Genomic DNA, 10922 nt, shown 5'->3' with positions numbered 1-10922 from the left:
ATTATTAATTGTTTGACTAGTGGGGCATGATGCCAAATCTCACGCTCCCAGTGGAAGCCCTGGCACATAACCTCTTTACTCCTTCAAGACATCTCTGGCACTTACTACTACTACTACTTCTACTGCTACTATTATTATTGATACTGACTTTTATCATCTACCCATGTATTGAAACTTGGATTTTTCACCATTTGTGCAAATTCCTCTTTGTACCATAATGGTTGTTTGGCTTACTGGTAAAATCTCTTCTTTTGCAGCTCCTGCATCTCTACCTCTTTTAAATGACCAAAGGTGATAACCAGGTATGGCCAGATGAAGCTTCAAAGGACCTGGGAAAGTAAAAATACGCTCTTCACGGAACTGGTGAAATAGTGATATGAATAATGGAAACAAATAATCTGTATTTTGCACAAGTTTAGTTTCTACTAAAGGCAAATTAAGCAAGACAATCCCAGAATTCAATACAAAAAAAAAAAAAGTGGGGTGGTGTGAATTGGGGGTAGGGTTACCCACCGTCAGCTGAATTAAGAAACTCTTAATTTTGAAGAAAAAAAAAATCTATAATGACACCATCAGAGGCTCACAACTAGTCAACTAGGTGTCTTATCGCTGTTTAGATAAAATATAATCAATGTAAAAATAGAAGTATAGAACCATGTTTACATAAAATCTAATAAATGTAAAAGTAAAATCATCTGCATACCAAAACAATCTAGAAAATCTTCCTAAAAAAATATAATCACAGACCAAAGTCACCAAACATGAAATTTAAAGGTTTGCAGTGTCTACTTGGATTTGAGTTCAAGAGTACAAAGTTCATAATATTATATTACAGACCAATGTAAATAGTTTGTGCAAAATAAAAATAAAAAACAAACATAAAATATAAATTGTTTCTAAAAAATTAAAATAAAAAACTAGGACTTCAATGCTTCATACATCAGCTGACAAGTGACAGCTACAATTTCATGGCTTCTTGTATTAGAAACTCCCACTTTTCAGCTTCTTACATTGCAAAATACAAAGCACAATTTCTCTGCTTATTTCACCTGTAAGTCTGCAACAAACCAAAATAATGATAATTGATAGCATGTAATTTATATGACAAAACACTAAAGCATAATCTCAATATGAAAGTATGAAACGAACCCTTTGTCTTTCTTTGTTTGTCTTATTCACCAATTGTGGACTCCAATGCAACCTTTGACAACTCTAAAAAATTGTATAGAAGCACTCGTAAGTTGTAATAATTAATCATTCAATGAATAACTGAAAATTTTTGACAATATATAAATATAATATTACCTTTTTCTAGATTTTCAAGGTCATCTATGTCTTCTTCAACCTTAATTGGAGTATGTGAACCCCGAATCCAATCTTGTGTATAGATAAGAGCTTGAACAATTTTATGAGTCAAAGAACTCCTAAAGGCATCGAGAACACGCCCTCCTGTGCTAAAAGCAGACTCTGAAGCAACTGTAGAGATGGGTATTGCTAAAACATCACGAACCATATGTGAAAGGACGGGAAACCTTTGACTATTTAACTTCCACCACTCCAAAATATCAAAACCCTCCACGTCCTTTTCACAATCCTCCCCCAAATACCTATCCAACTCTGATTTATTATCTCCACCTCCAATTTGAGTCTTGTACTTTTGATACAAAACTTTGAACTTTCGTTCTATTGCTTCACCTTGACCAGTGGAGTAAGTCGAGCTTGAAGTTTCACTTCTGTTTGATTCTTCATTTTTAGATTGTGACAACTTTTTTATACTCAGCAAACAATTCCATTGTTGTATCTTGTACCTTTTTCCCCACCAATAAACCTTTGTTGCCTTCATACATAGTAGAGAGAGCATATTGCACAAATCCCAACTTACGTCTAGGGTCAAGAACAGATGCAACAAAAATCAACATATTCATTTTGTCAATGTTTCCCCAGTACTTGTTGTATTTATCCTTCATTTTCATGCTCATTAAACTCAACTCCAGGTCATCACTATTTTCCCACTCTTTTAGAAGACAATTAATCCCACTAATTTCATCAAAAAAGGTATTACTTGTAACATACAAAGAACCTGAAACTCGTATAGTGAGTTCATAGAAGTGTTCCAAAAACATCACAAATTTTCTAACTTGTTCCCAATCAAAACTACTTGGTATGCCATCCCTAGTCTCAAGCTCAATTCTAAATGAAGGATCTTCATCCCTAAACCTTTCAAAAGCCATTTCATATCTTTGAGCTGTGTCTAGCATCAAATAAGTAGAATTCCATCGAGTGCTAACATCTAGGCATAACATCTTTTTGCATTCTACTTTTTCTACTTCTGCACAACGCTTGAAATTTTTCAACCTAGCAAGTGAATGCCTGACATATCTGACTGCGTCTCTAACACGAGCAACTGAATCCCCCATTTCTTTCAAACCATCTTGCACAACTAGGTTAATTATATGTGCAATGCACCTCATGTGCAAGAATTTGCCTCTACAAATGTCTTTTCTCCAATTTGAAACTTTTCTTTTTATGTAGGCAATTGCAATGTCATTTGAACTTGCATTATCTACAGTCATTGTAAACACATTATCAACTCCCCAGTCAAGCAAACACCTCTCAATGGTCATACCTATCTCTTCACCTTTATGACTATAAATTGGACAAAAGTTAAGGATCTTTTTGTTCAATTTCCAATCATTATCTATAAAGTGTGCAGTCAAACACATATAATTGACCTTTTGCAAAGAAGTCCATGTATCAGTTGTGAAACTAACCCTTTGAGAGGAGGTTTTCAAAAACTTTTTCAACTTTAACCTCTCTTCCATGTAAAGGTCATAACAATCCCTAGAAATTGTCCATCTTGATGGAATTTGAAAACGAGGGCATGTAACTTTCATAAGATGTTTGAATCCCATATTCTCTACAAATTTAAAAGGCAATTCATCAACAGTAAGCATGTAAGATAATGCCTTTCGAATTGCCTCTTGGTCAAATTTCCAATTTGTAAGAGTTGCCTCTGAGCCCTCTGCATTTTTTAAGGCTGGTTGATAATTTAATTGTGTCTGTTTTGTTTCTTCAACATGTGGATTTTGTGCACATCTAACCATATGATATCTAAGTGTGCCCGTACCATTCTTTTTAGGATCAGCACAGTAATCAATATGACAATAATGACACTTACCCTTAATTTCACCAAACTCCGTCACAAATTTAGTGAAGTGATCCCACACTTCAGATCTTGGTCTCATTCTCTTCCTAACTTTTTCATTTGATTGAGTAGGAGGATTATTAGCACTCTCAGTTGTCATACTGGGATTTGAAGGCTGATGTTGGGAATTAGCTTGCGTCATTATTGCATCTTCCAAGTTTGGCACCTCCACCTCTATAGACAAGTCATTGCTCATTTTCCCTTTAATATCTGAAAAAAAAAATAAAAAAGAAGGGTAAAGTCCATCATAGAAGAGTACTAATCCAAATTTTTTAAAAAAATACTCTAATCACAACATAAAGCTTTCTTACCTTAAAAACTTTTACATAAAACAATATGCTTACCTATTGCATTCATATTCATAACTTAGCAAGTGGCAATTATATGCAGAAAGCTCAAAAAGTGTGGTTTTGGGTTTCAATTATTAAAAATGCATGCAATGAGCACGTGTTGATCATCCCACTGAAATTTAATCGATGCATTTGTTGTGAATAACATTTTAATGAATAAATTTGCATCACTTATTTATGGCTAAAAGATAATAAAATTACAATAAAAAGTTTTTCCACAAAATAAAATGGAAGCAGACACTTGATAATGTTTCAATGGAATATGTTCTCATTGAACTTTCAAGATTTAAAATTTTCAAGCACTAAATAATGCATTCCAATAAAACTAACCAAGAACTAGGATAAATTTTCTCCAGATTTCACTTAATTTTCACGGCTCTAAGGTGGTGTTTGGGAGCATCCATTAAATATTTTGAAGCTGAATTCGTTAATAAACACAAAACCAAATTTGTTGAATAATCTGAAGGTCCTAACTCCTAACTATTTACACTGAAACTGAAATACTCATCCTAAATGCAAAATCAACTTCAAAGACAAATCATATTTTCCATTCTAAACCTTCTAATAATTTCTACCGGAAATTAAAAATGAAGCAGCAAAAATGTTGATAAATGCAAACCCAAAAAACACACATAAATATAATAACAAAAGTGGAAGAAGAAGAAGAAGAAGAAGAAGAGGAGGAGTTACTGACTTACTAGCTTACTGCCACTGCCCACTGGGATCCGGCTTTGCACGGCGAGGTCACGGCGAGGTGGTGCACTGGTGGCTAAGACTGAGAGTCCGAGACACTGTCATGCTGAGGAGTGAGGAGTGACTTAGTGAGGACCGAGACGAGAGGCTCCAAGCCTCCAAAGGTGGTCCGAATGTCCGACGACTCCAATGGAGAGGCAGGAGAGGAGAGCTGCGGCCTGCGGGGCAGATCGGCACTTGGCACTCGGCGGAGCACAAAGAAATCGAGGAACAGAGGAAGCGATGATAAACCCTAACTCTAATCCCCAAATCCCCGATTCCCCACTATGAGTCTGTGAGAGTGTGAGTCTGTGTGTGTGTCTGTGCGGCTGTGCCTCTATGGAGTGTGGAGCCCGGTGCTGTACTGCTGTGGACCGTGAGTGTGGACTGTGGAGTGAAATGAGTGAAGGCCGGAACTCGGAAGGCGCCGCACGGAGCCTTTTTTTCCCACCAGGCCCAGGCCCCAAGCCCCAAGCAGCCAAGCGGGCCAAGCCCGAGTCGCCCGCCCGCGGGCCCTATTATTAATATAGTATAAAGTATATTAAAATTTCGGTTAATCGGTTAACCGATGTTTTTTTAACCGTTAACCGAACCGAACCTGATTAACCGAGAGTTTTAAAAATTTTAACCGAACCGACCGAACTGACTTTTTTACCCGAACCGAACCGGCCAATTTCGGCCGATTAATCCGGTTAATTCGGTTTTCACCGAATTATGCTCACCCCTACTACCGGCTAATCTTGTAGTATACGACATGTCAGGTTTTGACATCATACTGGGAATGGATTGGTTGTTCTCCGATTATGCAGTGATTGACTGTCGGAAGAAGGTAGAAGTGTTCAGACCTCCTAGGAAGTAGGAGTATGAGTTCGTGGGATCGTGTGTACGTTCGATGCCACAGATTTTATCGGCATTACAGGCGAGGAGGTTACTCTTGGATGGTTGTTCGGGGTACCTAGCTTGTGTGCAGGAACCGTCACGGAATGAGTTGAGGCTCAAGGACTTTCGGGTAGTCAGCGAGTTTCCGGACGTGTTTCCAGATGATTTACCTGGTTTACCTCCAGATCGTGAGGTGGAGTTTGGGATAAAGTTGCTGCTCGGTAAGGCACCGATCTCTAAAGCTCCGTACGGGATGGCTCCAGCAGAACTTCGGGAGTTGAAGGAACAATTGCAGCAATTACTGGACAGGGGATTCATTCGACCTAGTGTTTCGCCCTGGGGAGCTCCAGTATTGTTTGTGAAGAAGAAGGACGGGTCGATGCGGATGTGCATTGACTACCGTGAGATCAACAAAGTGACGGTGAAGAACCAGTACCCTTTGCCTCATATAGATGACCTCTTTGACCAGTTGCAGGGAACACAAATCTTTTCGAAGATCGACCTACGGTCAGGATATCATCAGGTGAGGGTTAGAACGAAGGATGTAGCAAAAACTGCTTTCCGAACCAGATATGGCCACTATGAATTCTTGGTTATGCCGTTTGGGTTAACCAATGCACCGGAAGTGTTTATGGATCTGATGAACAGGGTATTTCATGAGTACCTGGATTAGTTCGTAGTGGTGTTCATCAACGATATTCTAGTATACTCGAGGAGTACGGAAGAGCATGTGGAACATTTGAGGTTAGTGTTACAGATCCTGCGGGAGAAGAAATTGTATGCTAAGCTGAAAAAGTGTGAGTTTTGGCTGAATCAGGTCGCATTCTTAGGCCATGTGGTGTCTAGAGGCTGTATCTCCGTTGATCCTAGCAAGATTGAAGCTGTAGTCGACTGGGCTAGACCGAAGAGCGTGCAAGAGGTTCAGAGTTTTCTGGGACTGGCGGGTTACTATCATCGGTTCATGGAGGGATTCTCTAAATTGTCTGGACCTCTAACATGATTGACTAAGAAGGGAGTGAAGTTTGACTGGACTAGTGATTGCGAGCAGTGTTTTCTTGAGTTGAAACACCGGCTGTTTACTGCTCCAGTGTTGACCATTCCTTCGGGGGATGGGAGTTTTGTGATCTATAGTGACACGTCCCTGAAAGGTGTGGGATGTGTGCTTATGCAATAGGGTAAGGTGGTAGCTTATGCTTATCGACAACTTAAGGAGTATGAGAAGAATTACCCTACGCATGACCTAGAGTTAGCTGCTGTGGTATATGCCTTGAAGATTTGGCGACGCCACTTGTATGGTGTTCAATGTGAGATTTTCACTGACCACAAAAGTCTCAAGTACTTTTTCACACAGAAAGAGCTAAATATGAGGTATAGGCGATGGTTAGAGTTGATTAAGGACTACGATTGCACAATCAGTTATCACCTGGGAAAGGCTAATGTGGTAGCAGATGCGTTGAGTTGGAAGTCAGAACATACAACAGTAACTGCAATTGTAACTCAGCATCATGTCAGACGGGATCTGGAAAGCCTTGGCGTAGAGTTGGTATCTGGTGATCATTAGGCTTTCATTGCTAGCTTGGTAATCTAACCAACTTTATTTGAGCGTATTAAAACTGCGCAGGCCAATGATGTAAAGTTAGCTAAGATTGTGGAGAAAGTGCAGCAGGGTTCGGCTGCGGATTTTAACATTTTTGATAGAGGTGTGTTGAGGTTTGGGACCAGACTGTGTGTTCCAAATGATGATGAGATCAGAAGGACGATTTTGGAGGAAACACATCGTTCTCTGTATACAGTACATCTGGTTTGTACGAAGATGTATTGGGATTTGCACGAGTCCTTCTAGTGGAGTGGTATGAAGAGGGATATTGCCCGATTTGTGGAGCAGTGTCTGACGTGTCAGTAGGTAAAAGCTGAACATCAGAGGTCGGCAGGGCCATTGCAGCCTTTGCCTATTCCGGTATGGAAATGGGATCATATTTCCATGGACTTTGTTACTGGATTGCCATCAGCACTTCACGGGCATAATGCTATCTGGGTAATTATGGACAGGATGACAAAATCTGCTCACTTTATACCGATGAAGGTTAGCTACCTTTTGAGTAGGTTAGCTGATATGTACGTGCATGAGATTGTGAAAATGCACCGGGTACCGGTGTCCATTGTTCCAAATCGGGATCCGAGGTTTACATCTCGATTTTGGAAGAGCTTGCAAGAAGCATTGGGGACGAAGCTTACTTTCAGTACAGTGTTCCACCTCCAGACTGATGGATAGTCAGAGAGGACAATACAGACCTTGGAGGATATGTTACAGGCTTGTGTTTTAGACTTCGGTGGTAGTTGGATTCAGTTTCTGCCACTAGTGGAGTTTGTCTATAACAATAGCTTCCAGGCCAGTATAGGGATGGCACCGTTCGAGGCTTTGTATGGTTAGAGGTGTCGATCTCCTTTGCATTGGGATGAGGTCGGTGAATGTCAAGTTTTAGGACCTGAACTTGTAAAGCGGACGTCTGAGAAAGTAGGTTTGATCTGGGAGAGGATTAGATCGGCTCAGAGTCGGCAGAAGAGTTACGCGGATGTTCGCCGTCGTGAGTTAGAGTTCGAGGTAGGGGTAAAGTATTCCTTAGAATTGCTCTGATAAAGGGAGTGATGAGATTCGGAAGGAAGGGCAAGCTGAGCCCGAGGTATATCGGACCATTCGAGGTACTTGAGCGAGTGGGTCCGATAGCCTACAGAGTAGCGTTACCTCCAGCACTTTCGAGGGTCCATGATGTGTTTCACGTATCCATGTTGAGGAGGTACGTGTTGGATCCTTCTCATGTTATTAGCTACGATGAGTTGGAAGTTGGGGATACTTTAGTGTATGAGGAGATACCCGTTCAGGTTCTGGACCGTAAAGTTCAGAAGCTTCGTACCAAAGAAATACCGCTGGTAAAGGTATTGTGGCGAAACCACGAGATTGAGGAAGCTTCTTGGGAACTGGAAATGGAAATACGCTGGAAGTATCCGCAGTTGTTTTGAGTAGTATTGGGATAACAGGGTAGTATGAGTATGTATGTATGTATGTAAACCCCTGTTATCGTATTGTGTTTAGTGGTTAATCTTTGAGAAAGTCCTGTTGTATTGTAAGCTCCCAAGACCGTGTATGTATGTGACCACGATATTCCTCCGCCATAAGTGAGGGAATGTATGTATGTATCATGACAGGGCTGCGTATAAATGGCCGCCGTATTTGTAGAGTATGTGTGTATCATGACAGTTTGTTTTCGCTTCAGAGTGAGTATGTATGTAGTAGTATGAATGTGTTTGTAATGAGAGATTGCAAATTTTGAGGATGAAATTTTTGTAAGGAGGGGAGATTATAAGAACCCGAACCGTGATATGTGGATTTTTATGTAAGAGGGGTAAAAATAGAATTCTGCAGGCTTCGTCGATGAAGCCATAATTCATTGACAAAGGTAGAAGACTTTTCGTCAACGAAATTCAGAGGTTCGTCGACGAAGAGAAGCTGAGAGGCGGAAATTGGAAATATCAGGATTTGTCGATGAATTCTCCAATTCCTTGACGAAATCCCTGACTTTTCGTCGACGAAGGCACCATTTCGTCGACGAAATCCCTCGGGTCAAAGGTCTATAAAAGGATCTTTTGGGTTACTTCTTGGCTAAGTTATGGATTATCTCTGTCTCTCTCTCTAAGGTTCAAAGCTCTCTCTCTCTCTCTCTCTTTGATTTCTTCGCCGTGTGTCGCCGGAATCGCAAATCCAAAGTTATAGCGAGAATCAGTGTAGGATTCTCTACGTTTCTAGCAGATTGAAATATCGTTTCGAGCGATTTCGGGTTTCAGGATAAAATCAAGGTAAAACTCAATTTTCATTTTTGATTCAGTATATGTGTAGTAGTACGGATTGTAAGTATGTTATGTACTGTGGTTTATAGGTTTTGGAGTCACAGTTCGTAGTTTTGAGGACCGTAGAGTTTATGGTTGGAATTCGGGTTAAGGTAAGGGGATTCTGTTTATATCAGTCCATTTTTGAAATTAGGATCGGTAAGCCTGTAGGCTACAATTGTATGTATGTTTTGACTACTTATTTGAGGAAATCTATCAGGGTAAAAATATGGGATTTTCGGGTTACATTTTTTGGGAAAATTGAGGATTTCGGGTATCATCTCTATTTTGTTTGGAAAACCGTTTGTCTTGTTTAAACTGTATTATTGAGGTGACCGTAATCCATATTTGCATAAACTGTATACTTGAAATTGTAAATGATATGATTTTCCGTAATCCAAATAAGTGTGGTAAGTATAGTTGTATGAAATTGTTCCAGGTATTTGTAAAACAGTTATGTAGCAGCTAATTATCGTACGCTGAAATGTATAGGAACGTGAGTTCCAAAATGATTCCAGGGATTCGTAAAATTGCCAGGTATCGGGTAGTTACCAGGAGCAAGAGTGGTCGGCTCTATATTTGGGGTGTGAAATATCACCAATATGTTTCGGCTGGTCACTGAAGGTGTGCTCTACACCGTTTGTAGCAATGGATTCACAGTGGGCCTAGGTCGTCGCAGCGTAGTTTGACACATGGCAATGTAATCGGGGTGAGACTAGGTGACCTTGTGTAGTTGCGTATGTAGCAATGGATTCACTATTGGGCTGAGTCGTAGAACTTTGTAGTTGCATGTGTAGAAATGTAATCGTTGTGAGAGTAGGTGACCTTGTGTAGTTGCGTATGAAGCAATGGATTCACTATTTGGCCTTGATCGTAGTAGCGTAGTTGCGTAGGTAGCAATGTAATCGCTGTGAGATGAGGTGACCTTGTGTAGTTGTGAACTAGTGTGACGACACTGACTGTATGTATTTATGTATTTGGGTATCGTATGAACTGGAATGGGTTTTGTGAAAATACTAGAATTGTATGGAACTGTATTGAAACTGTACAAATTGTTTCAACTGTATCGTATGTATAGTGTTATGAAGTATGTAAAATGACACTGGTATGCCACACACTGATATAACCTGTTTTCTCCCTTACTGAGAGGTGTCTCACCCGGAATATATACAAATGTTTTTCAGGTCCTTCGGGTAACTGAAACTAGCATCCTAGCATCCGGAAGCGAGGGGTGTTGTTGAGCTACTACTAGTGCCTGATAGGTACGAGTTTTTGTAACCGGGTTGTCGTGATGGATTTTGTAGATGCCCTTAGAATGTATGGTATTTGTAGGAATGTATATCCTTGTATGGTATAGACTCTGGTATGGTACAGTTTATGTATAGAAAGACCATATTCCGCTGCGTATGTTGATGAGTATGAACATTTGTATGTATGTACATAGGGCATCGTTCACCCCACGGGGTCGGACCCTCTTTGTATGTGGTATCATGTATGTTTTAATTGATACAAAGATAGGTTAGGTTATTTAAATTCACCCCTGGGTTCCATTTTCGGGTTTGGGGCGTGACATATATACATTTTGAAAATAAATCAATTATCATATATATTTATCAAAATCATCGTAACTTGACACATCTTTTCATAATACCTGAAAACATGCTTTGCTCGTAAAATCTTTCATATCACATTACATTTCACGTAAAATAATATTCATGCCACACATGTGTTGTACTAAATCATACTTCTAATTCTAAAATCATAATTTTTTGACATCTCATACATATACGCGTTTCAACATAATAATAGTATTTTCTCAAACATGCATTAATTCCATAATATTCAAACATCGTACATATTTTCAGGAAATCAAT

At 39.7% G+C, this 10922-nt stretch overlaps 1 long non-coding RNA gene across 2 annotated transcripts; it reads right to left on the bottom strand.

Moving 5' to 3' along the window:
• Positions 1–858: 858 nt before the first annotated feature.
• Positions 859–3190, bottom strand: LOC131167746 (uncharacterized). 2 transcript variants are annotated; one of them, XR_009140149.1, is made up of 3 exons: positions 3179–3190; positions 1150–1212; positions 859–1057 (listed from the first exon to the last, which is right to left on the bottom strand). It is a non-coding gene; the product is annotated as an uncharacterized LOC131167746 (long non-coding RNA). The 2 variants fall into 2 exon arrangements; XR_009140148.1 differs by lacking the exon at positions 3179–3190 and adding an exon at positions 1306–1371.
• Between the last annotated feature and the right edge of the window lie 7732 nt (positions 3191–10922).

Source organism: Malania oleifera, chromosome 11 (assembly GCF_029873635.1).
Source record: "Malania oleifera isolate guangnan ecotype guangnan chromosome 11, ASM2987363v1, whole genome shotgun sequence".
NCBI lineage: Eukaryota > Viridiplantae > Streptophyta > Magnoliopsida > Santalales > Ximeniaceae > Malania > Malania oleifera.
Note: the sequence above shows the minus strand (reverse complement) of the source record. Positions and strands in the feature narration are given on the sequence as shown.